The sequence below is a fragment of the Perognathus longimembris genome, chromosome 2 (assembly GCF_023159225.1).
Source record: "Perognathus longimembris pacificus isolate PPM17 chromosome 2, ASM2315922v1, whole genome shotgun sequence".
Lineage (NCBI taxonomy): Eukaryota > Metazoa > Chordata > Mammalia > Rodentia > Heteromyidae > Perognathus > Perognathus longimembris.
Window position 1 is genome coordinate 14,019,346 of NC_063162.1, and position 20,914 is coordinate 14,040,259.

A 20,914-nucleotide genomic window follows, 5' to 3' on the forward strand; every position below is an offset into this window, starting at 1 on the left:
GGTGTGCAATCCACAGTGTTTGGACTTTCTGGATATTTAAAAATATAAAATAATTCACTCACCAGGGAGCATTCAAAGTTGCAGTTTTGTATAGTTTCTTTGTGTGACTGACTTTTAGGAGAACAAAGTCAGACTTAATTGCAATGTGTAATTAAAAAAAAAGATTAATTTGCATCTGAAGAGCCATCTGAGTAGCTCCCACCCTTAGGTTTCTAGTGGGGGGGGGGAGGGAGGGCTTGGCCCCAGCAACCAGAGAGATAATCCTCCTTTGTGGACATTCCCACAGTCAACGCCACACACATCTGGATGGCAGTTCAATAGTCCACTGTTACTCAAACAATTCGTAATCGCAGGCACTCTGTGTCAACTAACAAGCCGGGCTAGATGGCTTTTCAGTATCCCATAGCATGCAGCACGCACAATTTACAAATAAAATAAAAATCTACAGTAGAGACGATGGCACATTCTTCCTTGAGTAACTGAGTGCAAAAGAGCATCTCTGTGGAAATACAAGACATTGCTTGTTATTCTGACAGTAAATGAAAAGCAGTTCCATAAACCCTATTTTGTCTGTGAAAGTCTCTTAGCACGGGAAAGTTCTAGATCTGTAGCAGGGAAGAATCTGGGGCCCTACGTTTCTTAAAGCTGAGCTTCAAGCAGAGATGGCAGAACATCCAAACTGCTGACTACAGTCCTGAAGGCCTGGGGGAAATGGCCCTCACAATAGGCCTGGCATTTTTCACATTATTTTCAGCTAGGAGGAAGGAAGGAGGGAGGAGTTGAGCTCACCCTCCTCCCCCCGCCCCCCCTCCCCACCAAGTGGCTGATTAACAATTTTGGAAACAAAGGGTTTGATAAGGCCAGAGGAAGTGAAGTTGAGCTTGTCCTGAGAAGAAAGTACTGGGGACAGGCTCTCCACACACGGCTGCTGAGGCCTTAGACAACTATGACAAGGTGGCAGAAACAGCATGCCAACGGGCGGTCACCACGGGCTAGGGAGGTGTCGGGAAATGCACGAAGAGGTGCAGCTATACAACATTCCACCTGCTTTGTCTGACTGGCGGCACAGGGGCCTTTGACCCTGGGAACCCTGGAACCCATTCGGAGTCCGCTCAGGCCCAGGAGCACATCAGTCCTTAGGTCACTGCTTAATTCCCTAAGACGCTGGGAATGGACGAGGCAGCTGCCCTGCTCCATCAGGACTTTTCCGCATGCTTTCCCTACTGGCTTTCTGCCTAGCACACCATCACTTGAGGCTCAGGCTCTGCTGAAAGCTTCTTAATGAGGACAGCCCTCCTTCCAAAGTAAACACAGTTCTGTCATATTGTAAACCAAACAACCTTGTAAGAAAATAACCATTAAGATCCAGGTGGCTTGTGAGAGGAAGGAAATGTCACCAAGTAATCAGGTTGTATTGAGGAGAAAAGGTTAATTTCACATTAAACTTCACATGCCTTCATTTCTTTCCACTGCCAAGATGTTAATTTTTCAGGTGTCTAGTCATTTCTTTTGCAATTCATCAGACATTCGCTGAGAACCTACTATGTGCCCAGAACTGAGCTAAATCTTGGAGACCTAAAGAGAAAGAAAACACAATCCCTGACCTCAAGGAGCTCATACCTTTAGAGCTAAGTGTATGTGGAACAATCTAGAACATAACCAGATAAATACAGTATAGAGAAGAGTGAAGAAGTACAGAGGAAGGAATGGATGTTCTGCCCAAGGGCTAGGAAAAGTCTTAAGGAGAAGGTGATATTTTGGGGAGATGAGTGGGCTCTCCCCAGACCAAGGAACATTCTCACAGGCACAGAACACAAGGGACTGACTACCTCATGTATATCGGAAGGAAGCTCCCCCAGTAGGATAGTGAATCTGGCTGGCTAGCAACCAGGACACGAATCTAAGTCCCTTCTCCCTTTCATTCTCAGTATTCCATTCACCTTTCGTAGTTGACAAGGACAAGAGCTGGACTATGGTGTACTAAACAACCCGAACTTCATTAGCTAGACAAAACGTGAACTTCTAGACATGTGTGCACTTACAGGACCTATAGCAACCATGGCTGGATGAGTCTAGAGGGCAGAGATCAAGATCCTCAGCTCTCTTCACCAGAAAGTACCACGTCTACTGCTTCGGTACCAACCGACAATAAAGAGGAAAAGCAGAAGGAACTATAAGACAAATGACTCAGCAACAGCATATTATCAATTTCTCTATTTTTTGATCCCCACAAGGATGTTAGGAAAGGAAAGGCAGGCACAGCTAGCTTCAATCTGTCAGATCACTGTGGTCCCAGTGACCTTGATCCTCATCTTCACATGGATGGAGGGTTCTTGTTCTATTTTTGAGGGACCTCTGTGGTTCACACACAGGGGCTTTACCTGAAGATCACAGGGCTGGATTAAGACCTTACATGCTGTCCCTCCTCCCACCTGGGAACGTAGGCTCCTTTCTCACCATGCACCTAAAATACTGCACAACCTTATCTAAGGCATCCCAGGGAACAGAGGGTGGAAAAAGACTTTCAAAATTCAGTCTTATTATTTTGTTAGGATATTTTTCACTTTTATCATTTTTTAGTTATCTCATGGGACGAAAATGAATAGTGCACACTTCATTGAAATTTCTCCTTTTGAAAGAAATGGTCTTTGAGCACTGATGGCTTACACCTGTAATCCTGTCTACACATAAAGCTGAGATCTGGAAGATCACAGTTCGAGGCCAGCTAGGCAGAAAAATGTACTAGACTCCATCTCCAAAATAACCAGTGAAAAGCAAGGCTGAGGATATCGTTCAAGTGGAAGAGTGCCAGCTTAGCAAGTGCAAAGCCCTGAGTTCAAACCTCAGTACTGGCCCCCAAAAGCTGGGCATACAGGGACATAGTGGCACGGGTAGGAACATTTTCAGTCTGTGGCTGACACAGATAAAAGTGCAAGAGCTTATGTGAAAAATAAAGCTAAAAAAGACTGGGGGCATGCTTCAAGTGGCAGAGCGCTAGTCTAGCAAGCTTTGAGTTCAGACTCTCATATCAGAAAAAGGATAAAACTTTTGGTGGGTGTCTTGCTTTGTCTTTATCGACCAAGAGAGTTTTCAGTTTGTGACGGGAGCAGGCAAGTCATCTGGAACCTGCAGAACATGGCTCACCTGACCGAGGCCTTACATTGAGAACACATGCAGGTACAATGCGTGTGCCACCTGCACCAACATCATCTCACTACTCACTTCCATTCCGAGGAGTTCTCTCAGGGAGAAAGGGCCTCATTTCAAGCTACCATATTTATCTGGGTAATTTCTAGCCATGCCTGAGTCAAACTTTCAGGACCATAGAGAAAAGTAAGTATTTGTTCTACAGACTAAAACTCACATGAAGGTTAAAGAGAAATCATTAAGTAGCATTCATAGTCTTGTCTCTGAACATAGTGTTTACATAGATGTCTCTAATTTGCAATTTAGAACAAGCTTTGGTTTCTTATCATAAGAGTCCCTTTAAAAATCATGCCTTTGTTCAGCCTCGGATTTCTGTCTTAATCATGTTACTTGTCTCAATCAACATAACTTTATACTCCTTCCTTTCATGTAGTCATCTACCCATCCCCATATTCATCTCAGTTCATCTTCCTGTCCAACAAACATTGGGAGGTTATGGAGGATACAGCACAATTCTGGGCCCCAGGGTTCGAGGAGCACATGATATAGACAAGTTGTCAGCATGGCTTACAACCCCGTGGCAGTGACTGAAGAAATCAACTAGATAAATGAGCATAGCCAACAAAATAGAAGATATTAGGAAAGGTAGACAGGGGAAGAATTTATTGAAGAGTGACATTAAAGTGACAAATGGAAGAAAACAAAAAGCCAGACAAATAAGATGTGGAGGAATAACAGCCCAGGAAAAATACATATGTACACAACACACACACACACACACACACACACACACACACACATTTTTTTTTTTTAGTTTGAGTACCAATATATTTAAAATTTGACCAACCAGATAGAGCCGTTTGTAAATTCTACTTTACCTGGTTGTAGACAGCCCAAATCAAATTTGTTGATTCTTGTCTCTCTTTTGTCTATGCATATGTTGCTATTCTCCAGAATTTCAATTAAAGAAGGTCTGGTGGCACTTGGAGCTCCACAAGGGTCTCAACAACCACACTGACAGAACATTAATTTCAACAAGTTGCAGGATTTCTGAGTAGTTGAGGAAGACCAGGGTATTTAAGCGAAAAGCCAATTCATATAACCCAAGAATAGGCTTTGTGTGTTCTAACCAATTAAACCTCCTTGAGGGTTTTTTTTAACAGCTTTGTTTATGAAGCCCATATTGGAAATTAAATGTTTATTACCATTTTTTGAAGGTGAGGTACAGGACTTGGCAGAGTATTGATTAATAACTTGTGGAAGACTGGTGTGAGGAAACCAGTTTTGAATCCAGCCGTAAACAACGCATCCGCTGAGTGTTCCAGCTATTTGTAGGCTCAGGGCTTGCCAATCTGTAATTAGTTGCAGATTTTTCAATTACTTCTCAGCAAACAAAATACTTTTATTTGCATTGTTTGCTTGGCATTTAATCTGAGAAGAACCTGATTGATTGTTTTTAAGGATAGAAGAATTTGAAGGGTTGGAGCAAAATAAACAGATACATTTTTGAGTAGCCTTACATCTGCAGTTTTGTTTTGAGTGAAACAAGTGTACAAAACTTGGCCTAAATTCAATCAACCCTATCACACAATCTCTCAAAATGCCTCCTGTGCAATTTGTCAAAAAGAAAATTTTTGGCAACTGAATATAAAACTCTTGAGATTTGTAATAAAGATCATAATGAAAGAGAGATAATATGAGAGAGGCAAGAGACAGAAAGAGAAAGAAATTCTGCTAATTGGTAAACCACTGGGTAACAAATTCAACAGAAGATCAAAATAATCACTCTTTGACTGGTAGTCCTTGTGATTGTGGCTCAGAATGGTTTCCCTATTACCTGGGGCTTCTTACAAGCCTATAGTTTTTCTTGAGAAAATTCAAATTATTCAACACGATATTTTTTTTGAGGATCTGAACAGTGGTTGGTGTTAGAGTTAGGAAAATGAGTGAGGTCAATTGTTTACCTTCAAGAAGCTCAAACTTTGGTGGGGAAAGGACAGAGATTTATAAACAGCTCTAATTAAAGACTGACAATGCAAGTATTATGATGAACAAAATGCCAGGATTAGACAGAAAAGAGAAGAAATTCATCCTTGGTAGAGGATTAGGGAAGGCGAGAAGGTAATATTCAAGAATGGTGAGGGAGGGAGGATGGGATTCCTGTCATTTGGGGAGAGAGGAAGTACATTTCAGGAGGAGGGAACAGCACACATAAAAAGATGCATGAGCGAGTAAGCAAAACGTGCCAGAGACCCACAAATAGTGGGGGGACCAGACTGTGTTAACTGAGGGGTGGGATGAGGCAGTGGGAGTGGAAGAAGGTGCAGGTTGTGAAAACCAAGGGCCTGCATGGGGAGGAAGCTTGATGCCCTTTCCGATGGTGGGGAGGAGGCCAGGGAACTAATGAGGGCAGTGACACGTCACATGGGTCTGTGCTTGACGAAGACCAGTTGGAGGATTAATGTTGTCTGGAAACGGGCAGGAGTAGTCGGAATGAGAATTGACTGGAGATATTTCAGAAGTAGAATGTATAGAACTGGAACAACAATCAGACAATAGGACTAGGAGCAGAGGAGGCCCTGGTGATGACATGGACCAAGCCAGAGAACATATGAAGAATATGTGACAGATGGATACACACACACACACACACACACACACACACACACACACACACAGGCCAGCAAGCACCACAGCAAGACACTAGAGCACGGCTCAAAAACACATGTTAACTGAAAGAAGCCAGTCGCATAAGGTTACACGTCGTATGAATCAATTCATATGAAAGATCCAGAATAAGTAAAGCCATAGAGAAAGGGGCTGGGTGAGAATGGGGACAGAGTACTTAGCGGGTAGAGGGTTTCCTTCTGAGGTAATGAGAACGCTTTACAACCAGACAGCGGCAATGGCTGTGTAATGTTGTGAATGTACTGATGGGCACATAGTGGTTCACTTTACAAACAGTTACGTTTCTGTTCTGTGGTTTTTATCTTTGACTTTATTTTCCAATCTCAAATTTTAATAGTATTTATTCTGAAACTCTAAAATTAGCACTTGTGTATTCTAAATAAAAATTCAATGGTAGAACCCAGATGCCCCTCAGTAGACGAATGGATCAGGAAAATGTGGTACATATACACAATGGAATTTAATGCCTCTATCAGAAAGAATGACATTGTCCCATTTGTAAGGAAATGGAAGGACTTGGAAAAAATTATACTAAGTGAAGTGAGCCAGACCCAAAGAAACATGGACTCTATGGTCTCCCTTATTGGGAATAATTAGTACGGGTTTAGGCATCACAAGAGCCCAATAGCTATACCCTTATGAACACATAAGATGATGCTAAGTGAAATGAACTCCATGTTATGGAAACAATTATTATATCACAGTTGTAACTACTTTCAACGTCCTAATGTGTATCTGTAGCTTCTATTATTGATGATGTTCTTGTATCACCTTCCTGTGGTTGTACCTACACTATCTCTGTAATGTTATCTGAGTATATTGGAAACCGTGTATACTGGTATTGGAAGTAGGAAATTGAAAGGGAATACCAAATTTGAGAGACACAGGGTAAAAAAAGACAAACAACTACAAAAGCAATACTTGCAAAACTGTTTGGTGTAAGTGAACTGAACACCTGGGGGGCGGGGAGGGAAAGGGAGAGGAGGAAGCGGGGTATGAGGGACAAGGTAACAAACAGTACAAGAAATGTATCCATTGCCTAACGTATGAAACTGTAACCTCTCTGTACATCAGTTTGATAATAAAAATTTGAAAAAAAATTCAATGGTTGTATTATAGGAACATTTAAATACAGGATTTTAAAATGCATAAACACTCATGAATAATATACAACATAGGCAATACCATGTATTAGATATCACAGCCAAGTTTGAAAAATAAATCAGAGCATGCTATTATCTAGCTCAACTAACTTCCCTTGTATTGCTTTCCAGCCAATTCTACTTCATCTAGCACATGTCCTTTTTCTTTTCTTTTTAATTAAGTTGTTTTATTGTGAAGGTAATGTACAGAGGAGTTACAGTTACGTAAGTCAAGTAATGAGTAGATTTCTATTTCAACAGTGCCACCTCTTCCCTCATTTTCCCCCAGTTTTTCCTCTCCCAATCCTCCTCCCCAACAAGTTGTATAGTACATTTTTGTTGTGTGGGTTTTAAACTAAAGAAGAAAACCAAATAAAAACAAAGAAAATAAAAAGCAAGCAGAACAAAACAAAAAAATAGAAACAAGAGCAAGAAGCACCATGGTAGCCCAAGGAACCTTGGGCTCCAGAGTGACACAGACCTGAAATCTCCTCTTAAACCCAGATGCCAGGATGCAGAGAATGCATGCTGGGGCCCGGTCAGTGCACAGAACCGCTGTGGCCCTCAGTGGACACACCCCTTCTTACTTGTCATTATTCACACTTTTCCTCGAAAGTACTGGGCTGATAACTCTGAGGAAGTTTAATTCACCAGAAGCACACCCCTTGTAGGTATATCCTCTACTTGGGGGACCTTTCCCTTCTCTCAGTCAAACTCTGCCTGACCTGGTAATGTGAATAGTCAGGCTGTCATGTGGAGACACATTAGGGGTGCGGGGAAAATCAGCAAAGTACTACTGAGAGGTACAGGGGGTCAGGAAACAGTAAGGAAAACTTTCTGGCATTCACATTGGTCATTAGCAGCCCTGGGGGAATAAAAGGTTCCCTGATGCTCAGTGTATTATCAGGAAGATTAATTAACATTTGTAAAGGCCACACACAATGTGGAAGGCCCAGTAACGGATCTCCTAAAGCCAGAGTCCCTGTTTTCCAGAAGGGTCATGAAAGAAGGAGTGGAAAATATTCCCTGGAAGACAGAACTGGATGACCTCGGCCATGAAGAACATTGCAAAGAAACGACTGGGCTTGTCTGGGATTCTCTTCATTCTCAAGTTGAATCTGATCTGACAGATGTGGTGAGTAATTAAACCCTTGTCCATTCATACTCTGAATGCTTGCACTGCACAGAGAATGGGGCAGGAATAATGAGAGGCACAGCCCCTCTGGGACTATTCAGGAGTGCTCAAATTTGCATGGTCACATGAACCCGAAGGAAGTGGATTATGCTGGCCTGGCCAGGAAGTGGAGACCGCCAAAGCTTTCTGATTTGCATAAATCATAGGGCTGGAAGGCAGAGAGGCTTAAAGGCTCTCAAAGGAGTCCAGCTGTAGCTGTAGCTGCCTTTCCTTGAATCTAACACATCTCAGAGAATAGACACCTTCTCAGAAAGGCTGTAAGGCTCTTGTGATGTCTTTTCCTTCCAAACTTGTGTCATTATTAATCTTTAACTTTTCAAAAATGTGATTTAAAAACAAAACAAAACAAGACAAGCTGCTGCAGGGTCTGCTAGTGAATGGATTCCTTTAATCACCTTGGAAAAAAAGTGATTTGTGAAGAGGTAATGTATTTATTATGATTACTGCTGTCAATAATTTCTAATTTTGTGACAAAAGGCTTACTAGAGGTTTATGTCTTTAAAAAGTAGTTAATGCCTCTCAAAAAAGGATTACTTTCTTTTTAAACTTCAAATAGAGGCTACCAATTAATTAATACAATTACAGAGAAATGTCTTGGATCTGTTACCTGCAACGATAAAGGGTGAAATCTACCTTCTAAATGGAAAAACTGCTCCAAATTAGGTAGAATAAACATATAGAAGTCATCTATCATAAGCAAATAGAAGTCATTTATTAAAAACAGAAGTTAAAATTTTCATTTAATTCTATACAATATGGGCAATGTCAAAGACTTGAAAGTTTTTCCTTAAATGTGCCTTCTTGTCTACATTGTTTTTAGTTTTCTTATTGGAAGGCACGCAAAATTCCATGATGGTTTCAAAAGATCAGCTGTAAATCCCCCCTCAACTTTGTCCCTTCCCTGTGCCCTTCATTGCCACCTCCCAGATTTGCAGATCTCAGTCAATCAATGTGGCTTGCAATGTGGGCTCCCTTTGGTTTTGAGTTTTAGAGCCCTACACTGATACAAATGGTCCTACAATGGACCCAGAGTGCACCAGGAAGGCAAGTATTTACTAGTGAAAAACCAAACTTTCCTAATCACTTTAATATGTATAATCAAAGGAAAAGTATACATTACCCAGACTAACTACATACAATTTCTTGGCAATAGGTAATAAATTATTCAGACTATACCAAGGGAACAAGTAAAAAAAGAAAAAAAAAGGATTCTTTCTAGCAGGATTTTCTTTTTTCTGATAAAATATTTATTTATTTTTTTAATTGCAAAAGATAGTTCGTTAGATGGGTTAAGCAGTATCATTTTACATGATAATATTTTAACAAATTCTTCTTCTGACCAACAGGTACCATTTAAGTGAACAGCTAGTCAAGGTTTATAGCAGGATTTTCATTGTAGAATATATCTCACAGAAAAATCTCATTGTTCTAGTATCTTGTCTTATCTTTGATGACCTAAGTTTGTTTTTCCAGGCTGAGGCTGGACTGCTAGTTTTGCAACTGGAATTGGTCTTTTTGTGGCTATTCACTGGACATATGGACACAAGGTGGCTAACTAAATTACAGAGAAGTGGAAAAGGAGAGAAAAGAGTAAAATGGATGGGACAGAGAAAGAAGGAAAAAGTGGAAGAGGTCAACAAAGCAAGCAAGCAAGCAAGCAAACAAACAAAAAAACCTCAAGCCAAACTCACTTAAAGAGTAGGAAAAGGAAACACTGGGTCTCAGGGGCTGACAAGCGGTGAACGGGCAGTGTGCATATGTTCCCTGTCAAAGGGCTGGATGTGTTTGTGAGCTGGCAGGAAGTGACACTCAGGCCTGCTGGCCCTTCACCATTCCTCACTCTAAATGAATTAAAAAGGAGAGCTTATAGGTCTTCCTTTGGACTGGCAGGTTTAAGCCACACAATGACTATCAATTGGTATGGCTGGTAGCAGACTAATCTCTGGGATACACAATCTCAGAACCAGAAATAGCATACTCAAGTTCTAGCAGAATCTTTAAGGATAGAGAAACAATGTTCTACAGAACGAAGGGAAGCTCTGCTTTGCTGGCAGTCGTAATCTCCTTTAAAAAGCCGAGTTCCACCTTTAAGATCACCCAGATCATTCTGGAAAGCAGTGTGACTGGTACCAGAAGGCAGCTGCACTCCATGTCCCCTGCTCAGCAGGGTGCCTTCCTTTGTGGTCAGTGCAACTGCCCTGCACACAGTAACTCTTTCGGCGGCACTGCTGCGAGGTGGGGAGGGAGAAGTCTTCAAGTGGGGCTCCTGGATTTCAGGTCTGTATGCTCAGTTCTTGACCTTGAAACGTTCTGGGCCATATCAGTTTTGCTACTAAAGAGGATTGGAAAAAACATGTGGAATCACAGGCAGACATGAGCCTGGGCAGTGTCACTGAAGCCCCAGAGAGGCACATGTCCCCTTGTCTGTGTCTTTGTAGGTCAGCCAACAAGACTTAAATTGCTATTCTTGCCCTTCAATGACAAAGGGCCATAGCACAGGAGGTCCGGGTACTTCCTAAAGAGATCTGGGCAGTGCTCATAAGTGTGTGCTGTTTTCTTGTTATTTCTGCCATGTATTTCATATATACTGTTTCATAGGAAAGTCTGCCTCAGCTTCTACATGGAGATAAAACTCCTTAGCCTCACAATCTTAGTTTTCTAGGTTTTAAAATGGACAATAATTTCTGGTTCTTAGATTGTTGGTAATTTATGTCGAACAGATTGCTTGACCAGAAAAAAAAAAAAAAGCTCACAACAATGGTAATTATTGAAACGAACACAGGAAAAGAAGTATAAGTGCTTAAGGCTATGAAAATGAATTGCTCTTTCTATTTTTCTTCCCAGCAGTTTAACCTTCAGGTTTGTTTGCATTCATGTTGGTCTCTACTGGTATCAACACATTACTTAAGGAGTGTTAGAAATGTTAATCCAAGAGAAACATATGCTCTGTGTCAGCGACCTCTTTAAGTGACACCTTTCCATTAATTATTACCTTTCAGTGGCTGTGCTTGTGGCCAGTTTCCTTTCCTTCTCAGGCTTCTGCGAGCTCTAGGATAAAAGGTGGTTTGGAGCCTTTCCCATCAAAGAATGAAGATTATATGCACCATCTTTTTAAACCTGTAAGAAGAAATCCAACCCACAGAAACCCTAAAGGGCAGCATGAGTGTGAAGACAGGTTTGACAGACCTGGGTCTAGGACTGGTTTGGCCCCATAGAGGGGATGTGACCCAGCTCAGCAGCCTCTGGATTTGTATGTGAGAATTTAATAAAAATCTTTAATAGAGTACTGAGAAGATTTAAAAAAATCCATTGACATAAAGAGCTTAGACCCATGCCCGGTACCCACAACAGTTGCCATAATCATGTAACTGTCAATGACAATAAAATTCCCATGCGAGAGACAGGGCATTGATGCAGAGAGCATGCAATATTGGATATTTCTGGAGAACATTGGGGGTACCCAGAACTCCTGCTTACCCCCAAGTATAACTCCATTTTTTTCCATTCCATTTCAGGAAATCATTTGTTCTCGAAAATAGTCATTAAGCTGAGCCCTTTGTGATACATGTGTTTAAAATAGTGGTGACGCCTGTGGTTATCAGCATCTTTATTTGTGAAGACAAAGTTCATCTTAGACTTCAGCAATTGTGCATGATCTCTGTAGTGTCTCATGTACTGAGCAAGGAGGGCAGGCCATCTTTTCTCCTTTTCACAAGCCACACAAACTGCCTGTGATGGTCAGAAGGGAGGTAAAGAAGCAAAAAGATTTCCAGAAATGTCTACTTCAGTGAGTATTTGCTGATAAATGTAAGCCACTTGTTACTCTGCAATGTACAACCATGCACCTTGAACAACCAATTTCATCAGCTATGTGAAACAGTTCAATTTTTTTTTTCTTGCTTTTAGCAGATATTTCAATTCTACTCAATTAAAAGGTAGGGAGGAAGGGGAAGGAAGGAAGGAAAGAAGGAAGGAAGGAAGGAAGGAAGGAAGGAAGGAAGGCAGGCAGGAAGGCAGGCAGGGGAAGGAGGGAAGGAAGAAAGGAAAGAGGAAGGGAAGGAAGGAAGGAAAGGAGGGAGGGAGGGAGGAAGGAAGGAAGGAAAGAAGGAAAGAAAGGACACAGCTCTTTTTGAGCATGAGCAGGGCCTGGTTCCTCAGAATGTGAGTTGTCCTGAGGTAAAATCCCTTTCAGTGATAAGTGAGACAGCTGGTGACTTCAGGTTACAGTCCCTCCCCTTCTCCAGCCTGGTGTCACAGATGCACTGCATATGGTCAGGGTAGCCCCAGAGTGGAGCAGGGCCTGCTGGGAGTGCAGGATGGAATCTCCTGGAGCTGGACACGAGGGGTTGGGAGAGGCAAGGCCCACATTCAACTCCTCGGCTTGCCAGGAGTCTTTTTTTTTTTTTGCCAGTCCTGAGGCTTGGACTCAGGGCCTGAGCACTGTCCCTGGCTTCTTTTTGTTCAAGGCTAGCACTCTGCCTCTTGAGCCACAGCGCCACTTCTGGCCATTTTCTATATATGTGGTGCTGGGAATCGAACCTAGAGCTTCATGTATACGAGGCAAGCACTCTACCACTAGGCCATATCCCCAGTCCACTTGCCAGGAGTCTTGAGAGCTAAAGGTGACTTTCCACAAGCTCAGTTTTTAACGAGAGATTTTGGATTCCTTCAAAGAACAGATTTTCACTAATCCTGACTCCTTAGGGAAGAAAGAGATGACAGGAAGCTGGAGAAGAAAGGAAAAGCCAGACAGAGAATGCACTGTCATATCTTTCTTTCTCTTTCACTTATGAAACTCATATTCTGAAAATTAGGTACTTTACTTTCTTCCCACGGTTACAACCATTGTTGTACTTGAGGCTACTTTAGTTTTTCTGTCCCCCAAATGGATTATGTTTATTACTGTGATTTGTTACTTGACACAGCTTGTACACTGAGATACGAACCATCCCAAGATAGTCATGACACATACTTTGAGGATCAGCTACTTAAAGTTACTATACTTTATGTGCTATGAGAATCTGCTGCGAAGTTAATGACTACTTAGAATTATTTCCTATCATACTTTCTTCTTGTAAGCAACTTCAACCTCTTAGGCATTATCAGATTTTTCCCTCCTGCAGGCTATCATTTGGGTAAGAATGTGGCATTTCCTTCTGCTGAGCATTTTTGCTCTGCTTGGCATTGGTTCAGCAAAGGTTTACAGAATGCCAGGGTTGTGGGAGGTGCATGACAGAGAAAGACAGGCAAGCAGACAACAACAGCAGGGGAAACTAAGACACTCAGGATTTTGCTGCTGCTGTTTCTCAGACTTTCTGAAATGCAGGATGATGTGTGCTTTCTTTTGGGTGCTGGTATTGGGGCTTGAACTCAAGGCTTGACATTGTCCCTGAGCTTTTTGTTCAAGGTTAGCACTCTAACATTCAAACCACGACTCTATCTCTGGCTTTATTGGTGGTTTATTGGAGATAAGCGTGTCATTCCAAAATATACCTAATCCTTTGAGAGAATCTACCCAACTGCCTAGACTGCAGTCTCTACCCACTATTCCTGAGGAAGAGAACTCAACATGTTCTGTAGAAAGAGGTGATTTCACTCTGGGCCAGGAGTCTGTGACATATTATCCTCCTGCAGAACACAACGGAACTCCTTTAAAGGTGACAAGAGGCAACTTGACAAGGCTTTCACAGATCAAAGTGGGATATAGAGGATCAAGGGGAGTAATGAACACAAGAAATGGGCATAAAACAAGTAGCTACAATGATTTGCAAAAACAAACACGTGTCATTGGGAGGTGGCTGGTGCAACTGGATGTTCTGAAAACAGATAAATAAACAGGCACTCTGGCTGCTTTTGTTGTGTAATCTGTAGTTCAGAGTACTCAAATAGTTGATAATAACTCTTTTTTAAAGAAAAGAAAAGTAAACAGAATGATGGAAATAAAACACACACACACACACACACACCTCACTGTTTTGTAACCCCTAATGAACAAGCAACAATGGGTATTTGAAACTCTTTGGTTGACAGGCTGATGGGGAACATCACAGATGTCTCCATCAAGGTGACAATAACTGCATCCACCAATCAATCCTGACATCAATAAAAGTGATGTGATCAGACACTACGTGCATCTCATTAGACCTCACTGTCACTTTGCTGCAGCCTGGAGGAAAGAAGACAGAATTCAACAGCACCATGAAGACAGAATAGGGCCCATGTATAACATGGACATTTTTGTAGGACAGTAATCTTACTTCTTCAACAAACAAATGCAATATGAAGAGGAGGGTCTATAATACATTAAAACACATCCAAGAGCCGGTGCCAGTAGATCACGCCTACACTCCTAGCTACTCAGGAGGCCGAGAACTGAAGATTGCAGTTCAAAGCCAGCCTGGGCAGGTAAGTCTATGAGACTCTTATCTCCAGTTAACCACCAGAACACCAGACTCTTACCTCCAGTTAATCACCAGAAAACCAGAAGTGGTACTAGCCTTGAGCAAAAAAGCTCAGGAATGGTGTGCAGGCTCAGAGTTTAAGCCCCACAACGATAACCAGCACTACAACCACCATTAACAACAATAAAGCAACAAGAAAAAGGGCACATTTTAAAAAAATGATTAGGAAAAACTGGTCCTGGATAGAGTTCGCAATTATTATTAAAATTATTATGTTGGGCACACTTAGTATATTGATATTAAATTTCTACAAAATTATGCTGCATGGGCTAGACCTATACTATATTGCAATTTTTATAGGTCAGATCAGATATCCAGGATTTGTGTAATTATATCCCAGCAAAACAAAAGGGAAATGAGAAAGGAAGATGAAACAAGAAAGACTACCCTTCTGGTGATTGTTGAATGTGGGTGATGGAGATATAAGCAGTTCACTACACCATTCTCTATGTGTGTATACATTTCTGAAGTGAAAACTGACAATAACAATGCTAAGAGTGAATCTCATGGGAAATAAAGCAAGCTGGCGAAAGCACAACCCTTATCTCCTGAGTCGTTGGGTTGACACGTGCCCACCCTTGCCTAGGCCAGGATCTGAGGGAGAGCAAGTACAGAGTGCAAGATGGATTTCAGTCTCAGAGCTCAGTGTGTGGTGCAGGGTTACTAACGGTGGCTGAGATCATAAGGGAGCGCCATCTACACCGAGTCTACAACCCAAAAGAGAGGTTCAGGTAGCTTTCCGGTGGGCTGGAAGAGATCAAAGTTCTCAGGAGTTGCTGAAAGAGAAAGGCAAGTAAGAGGACCCTGGCCACAGCACTTAATCTTATTCCCAGAGATCAAAAGCAAACATCATCAGAATCATGCCACCCATAGTTCTGTACCACACATCTGGCAGTAGGGCATGGTAAGCAACCTTTCTAATTGTAGATGACTGGCGTATTTGAAGGCTACACTTGCCTTTTCTTTATCTTCTTATGTTATTAATGTATTTAAAGAACTGTAATAAATCTAGCCATCGAAGGGGTTTTGCACAAAAGCAACAACACCATACTTGATAGAAAAAGGACCTATCGGGACCTGTAATATACCCATGCCAGCTTTTTTCAATTAAATGACCACAACTAGCAAACAACTATTAACTTGGGGACTGTGTGGGATACAAAGATATGCAGTGTCTGCAATGGTGAACCACAAAATGCTTGTAGGAGAAAACGGGAAAAAGAGTTTCTCATATAAATTCTTCAGACAAAGATGTTATTCAGCTTTACAATCCTTTGAGCCCCTGCTAAGAATATTCCACCCATTTCCACAAGTGCAGTTAGAGGCTGTCTTGATTGAATCTTTGTGCTAAAAAACCTATAATATCCACGCAGTGTCCACACTTGCCCCCGACTCTAGAGAATGAGGGAGTCTTTCAGGGACTTCAAATGATTCCTTCATCAACTGAAAACTAAGTAGAAACTATGCATAATTGTGCTCTTTAATTCTTCTCTGAGGCTATCCCACACATTCAGATTTATATTTATTTTTTTGCATAATGAGCTTCCTATGCAATAGCCACCATCCTTTCTATACTGTATGTTTGATTATTCATCAAGATGGACTGTTGGAACTTGAGGATGTTCTGAAGATTCAAGAGGTCAGCCTGCCAAACACCCAGGGCATATCTTTTCCCCAGGTATTAAGCAGAAGCCCAGAATTAGGCTTAATTTCAGGCACTCTGGTTTGAAGAGCTTTGGTACAATCTTAATATAGGATAAATGCTGGATAAAACTTTAATTGCCTGGCTCAAATCTCAGCCTCTTGCAAAAAATATGATTCAAAACATTCAGTTCATTAAGACATTCTGAATCTGAGGAAGCCTGAGGAGCTGATGTTGTTAAGAGTTCTTAGTTTTCAAGTAATGTGGGATCTTGTTTGTAGTCTGTAGAGGGTGGGACATTATATGAACATGGTTATCTATAATTACCTGGCTGGGCACTACAACCAGAATTTCTCTCTCTAAGTTAATTGTTACTTAGTACTTGGTACTGACTTTTTCCCAGACCCTCCTAAAGTCTACCATCCCCAGTCCCTGGTAATCAATATTATACTGTACTTCTGCAAGGTTCGTTTTTAAAAAAAAGATTAATATGAGTGAAATTATACAGCATTTTTCATTCTGTGTATAACTTACATGATTTAACATATTATCCTCCATTCCTATCCAGGTTGTCACAGTGAAAGGATTTTATCCCTGCGAATGGTTAAATAGTATTCTAACATATACTTAAAATTTTATCAGCTAATAGACACTTAGGTTGATTCTAGTTTGTTTCAGAGTGCTGCAATGAGTATAGGAATGAAGATGGATAAAAAGTAAGCCTTATTCTCTTCACTAGGAAGAAAGAGTCCCAATTCATAGTTGAAAGGTATCTCAATTGCTACCTAATATCTCCTGAACATGAACTCTCTTTCTCTCTCTCTCTCCCCCTCCCCCAGATGGCCACTCACTCAACCCTAGCTTGAACAGTTCATTGACAAGAGATCTCACTCTTGTCTCACAAGACAACACATTTCATTGTTGGACAGATCAAGCCTTCTCTGTATGGCCTCAAGATTAGCCTCCTAGCAACTTCTATTTGTTCATAGCTCTGTTGTTGTCTGGAATAATAGTATAAAGTCTCCTTTTCTTTCAAATGAGTGTCCTTCAGCACATCATTAAGGCGGAGCATGGTACGCTGGAGAGAACACAGGACTACACAGGAGCTAAGAAACTTCCATTTGAGATAGAGCTTTGCTTTCAGACTTTATGATCATAGCAACTAAAGGCTCCTAGGCCTTACTTTCATCATAGGTATAAAAAATACATAAAAACAAGGACAATGAAAAACTGGTATAATTGTGAGTATCAAAAGTATAAGTCAAATGCTTCATAATGGAAAAGTACTCCAAGTATAAGTTGCTGCAGTAGTAACTTTAAGATACAGCATTTTTGTACTTGAGAAATTCTTTGTTCAGTTGAAACATGTATTCTACTTCTGAAGCTAAGCAAGTTAGTGTGGCTAATTAAGTTAATGATGCAAACGAGTGCTCCATGACGTCACCTAACTGTTCCCTGTTTCAGTGAGTGAGTCAGTAGTGGACCTGCAGGGTGGCACTGGTAACAGGCAACACATGGATATTGCCCTTGGGCTGTCAACAGACCACAAGACACAGAGTGATGCCCCCTAATAGGAAGGTCCAGTGCAGGACCTGCCATTTGCTGTGTAGGTGCCCTCCAACAAGTTAGCTGCTCTCACAATGTGTTTCCCTACACATAAAGGAGAGAATGATCTTGCACAACGCACATTATACTGCAATCTTCAATTGTCGGGTATTTTCACCATTACTTAAAAAAATGATTATTATTTTATTTAATTAGACCTTACTTGAAAAGGATCCTATTTGCTCTATGGTAAATAGAATTTTAGATAGCTGGACTCCATGTGGACAGAGCTCTAACTCTACTGGCAATTCTCTGGAGAATCATATATGTCTCCTTTCAGGCTCTTGTTTTCTTAAATTCTTGAAGTTCAAATGAATGTTGTTGTTTTTCTTGCTATGTAGCTCAGGCTATCACTGAAGTCTGAGATTCTTCTGCCTTAGTGCTGAGATTATAGGCATATGCCACCATGCCAGGCTGGAGAAGCTGATCTTTATGCTCTTTGTTAAGATGCCTCAGAGGCCTCTAATCTAACCAGGTTAAAAAAAAAATTAGAACTAAATTGCTTGGGAATAATTCGCTTATTCTATTATCCAAAAAATGTTCCTATTGTAAACACCACCTCTTCAATTTGTATGAAAATTACTTGCTTTAGGAAGATATTTGTCTTTTCCATCTGCTAACCAGTTTCCTGTGTAACAGAATTCTAACACAGGAGAATCAGACAGAAGAAATACAAATGGCCAATAAGTATATGTAAAAGGGTTCTACATAACAGCCACTGGGGAAATTCAAATCAAAATCACAATGAGATGGTTTCTCAGTCCTATCTGGATGACTATAATAAAAAAGATAATAATAAGTGTTGGTGAAGATGTAAAGGAATTGGAACCTTTATACATCACTGGTGGGAACATAAGACAGAATATCCACTTAAAAAAATAGATGGTAGTTCTTCAAAAGTACTGCAGACTTACCGCATGACTTAGCAGTTCTATTCCTATGTACACATGAAAACACAAGTGTACACAACAACTTGCACATGAATGCTTATATTATTCATAATACTCCAAAAGTAGAAAAACCCCTAAATATCCATCAGTTGATGAATGGATGAATACACTGTGTACATTCATACAATGGAATATAATTAGTTAACAAAATGATATAAAACACTGATACAGGCTACCACCTGGATGAACCTTGAAAACATGTGACACCAAAGAAGCCAGACAAAATGACCACATGATGCATAGAACAGGCAAATCTATAAAGACAGAAAGAAGATTCATAGTTGTCAGCGTCTGGTGGGAGTGACTGTTAATGGGTACCAGACTTCTATTTGGAGTGATGAAAATGTTCTAAAATTGACTGTGGTGATGGTTGCACAACTCAATGAATATACTATGGGCCACTTAATTGTGTACTTGAAGGGTATGTAAAGCATATCTCAATAAAGCTGTTAAAAACCTCAGTAGAAGCACATAATCATTTAAACCATAAGGATCAAAGATCAAGTTAATTTAAAGCTAAGTGCAAAGAACATGTGTGTTTGTATAATAGCATTTTATGTGTGTAATTGCTTTATATGTTTGATTAAGCCTATTTTTGCATTTGGATCATTTTTCAAGGAGCAGTTGAAATTTAAGGAAGTAAATAATAAACAAGGCTATTGTGGCACACAAAATACATTTCTTTTATTTTCCTACTTGGGATTGACTCAGCGGTATAAAATGGCATTTTAAGAAAGAATGACAAAGTTTGAATGAGAAAATGTATTTCATCGTGGAAGATAAAAGTCTTTCCTTCCCTACAGTGAATACAGGTAATTTCAGAAGCAGCAGCGCCTAATTATTCACTGCTGAAAAGCTAAAAAAAAAAAAAAAAAGGTTCATATTGAAAAGAGTGACCTCCAGTTTGCTCTGTGAATGAAAGCAGACACAAATTCTCATTTTCCTCGAATCCTAGTTGATAAGTGAGTTGGGAGAAGCATGTATTTCTTCATTACAGTGCAGTGGACTGTTCATTTAAATGACAATAAGCTGCATGAAAGTCACAAAAGCATTATCTAGCAATTCTACAGTGTTGAAATGCATTATTAGCACTAGCTATGCCAAATACAGTAAATAAATGTCTGTCCCCTTGTTTTCAGCATTATTCTTGATTACTTTACTTTATGAAAGGGTCACATCATCATTATTACTTGTGTATTCAACACCCTGGTCAACACCATTTTGCTTGGATAACTCTTGAACTGGAAGGGATTTTAAAAATAGAGTTATATTTCTTACTAGCTTATCCAAGGTGGGAAATATCTTCCAACATAGTGCTTATGCATCATATATGTTTAAAATAAATAATAAAGTAAAATAGAGAAGCCAACTTCAAATTTATTTTATTTGCACTTTATAATGAAAGTGTTTGTTAAAGACAGCATACTTGCAATAGAACATATTTTTAAAAAATGTAAAGTTCACACTAGTAGTTTAACTTTCAGATTTCTTGCCAAGAACATGTTGATAGGTACAAAGAGGAATGAAGAAATGCCCAAGCGACAAGATTCCATTTCCACCCTGTATGGCCCTATCTCCTCCTTCCACTGGTTCCTTACTGGTGTATTGACTGACAGACATATGGCCTTCAACTGGGAAGGGCAAAGGATCAAACGAGCAGTGTATGCCTTCCCACTCAAGTGGAATCATGGAATAGTGTCAAACCATACAGGAGAGGCTGCAATGGGTTTTGTGCCACCTAGTAACACCACCTATTGGGTGAAACCCCAAGACCTGACAGCTCCCACACAACTGATCCTTAGTCATTGCCTTGTACTTTTCTTTGCTAATAAATCACTGCTTACTATCTTCCTGCTTTTTTGGGATGTGTCTTAATGTTAGACACTGTACCCAGGAACCAAGGAACAGCTCCATCTAGAGCACCCCAGCCAGAGGTAACAAGAGTGTCCTTAAATCTTCCAAGAGCCTGTGAGGGAGGGAGAAAAGGAGAGATTTAAAATCGTTCCCTCTTGAGTCTCTAGTTTGCTTCATTTACCTGTGATTTGTTGCACAGCAAAACAAGTAGAAGAGGAGGAAGAGGGAGT

At 40.6% G+C, this 20,914-nt stretch overlaps 1 protein-coding gene across 2 annotated transcripts in view; it reads right to left on the reverse strand.

Annotated features, from left to right (window-relative positions):
* Vti1a (vesicle transport through interaction with t-SNAREs 1A) overlaps positions 1-20,914 on the reverse strand; it is a 312,552-nt gene that overhangs the window by 64,480 nt on the left and 227,158 nt on the right. The gene's annotated exons all lie outside the window — the stretch shown is intronic.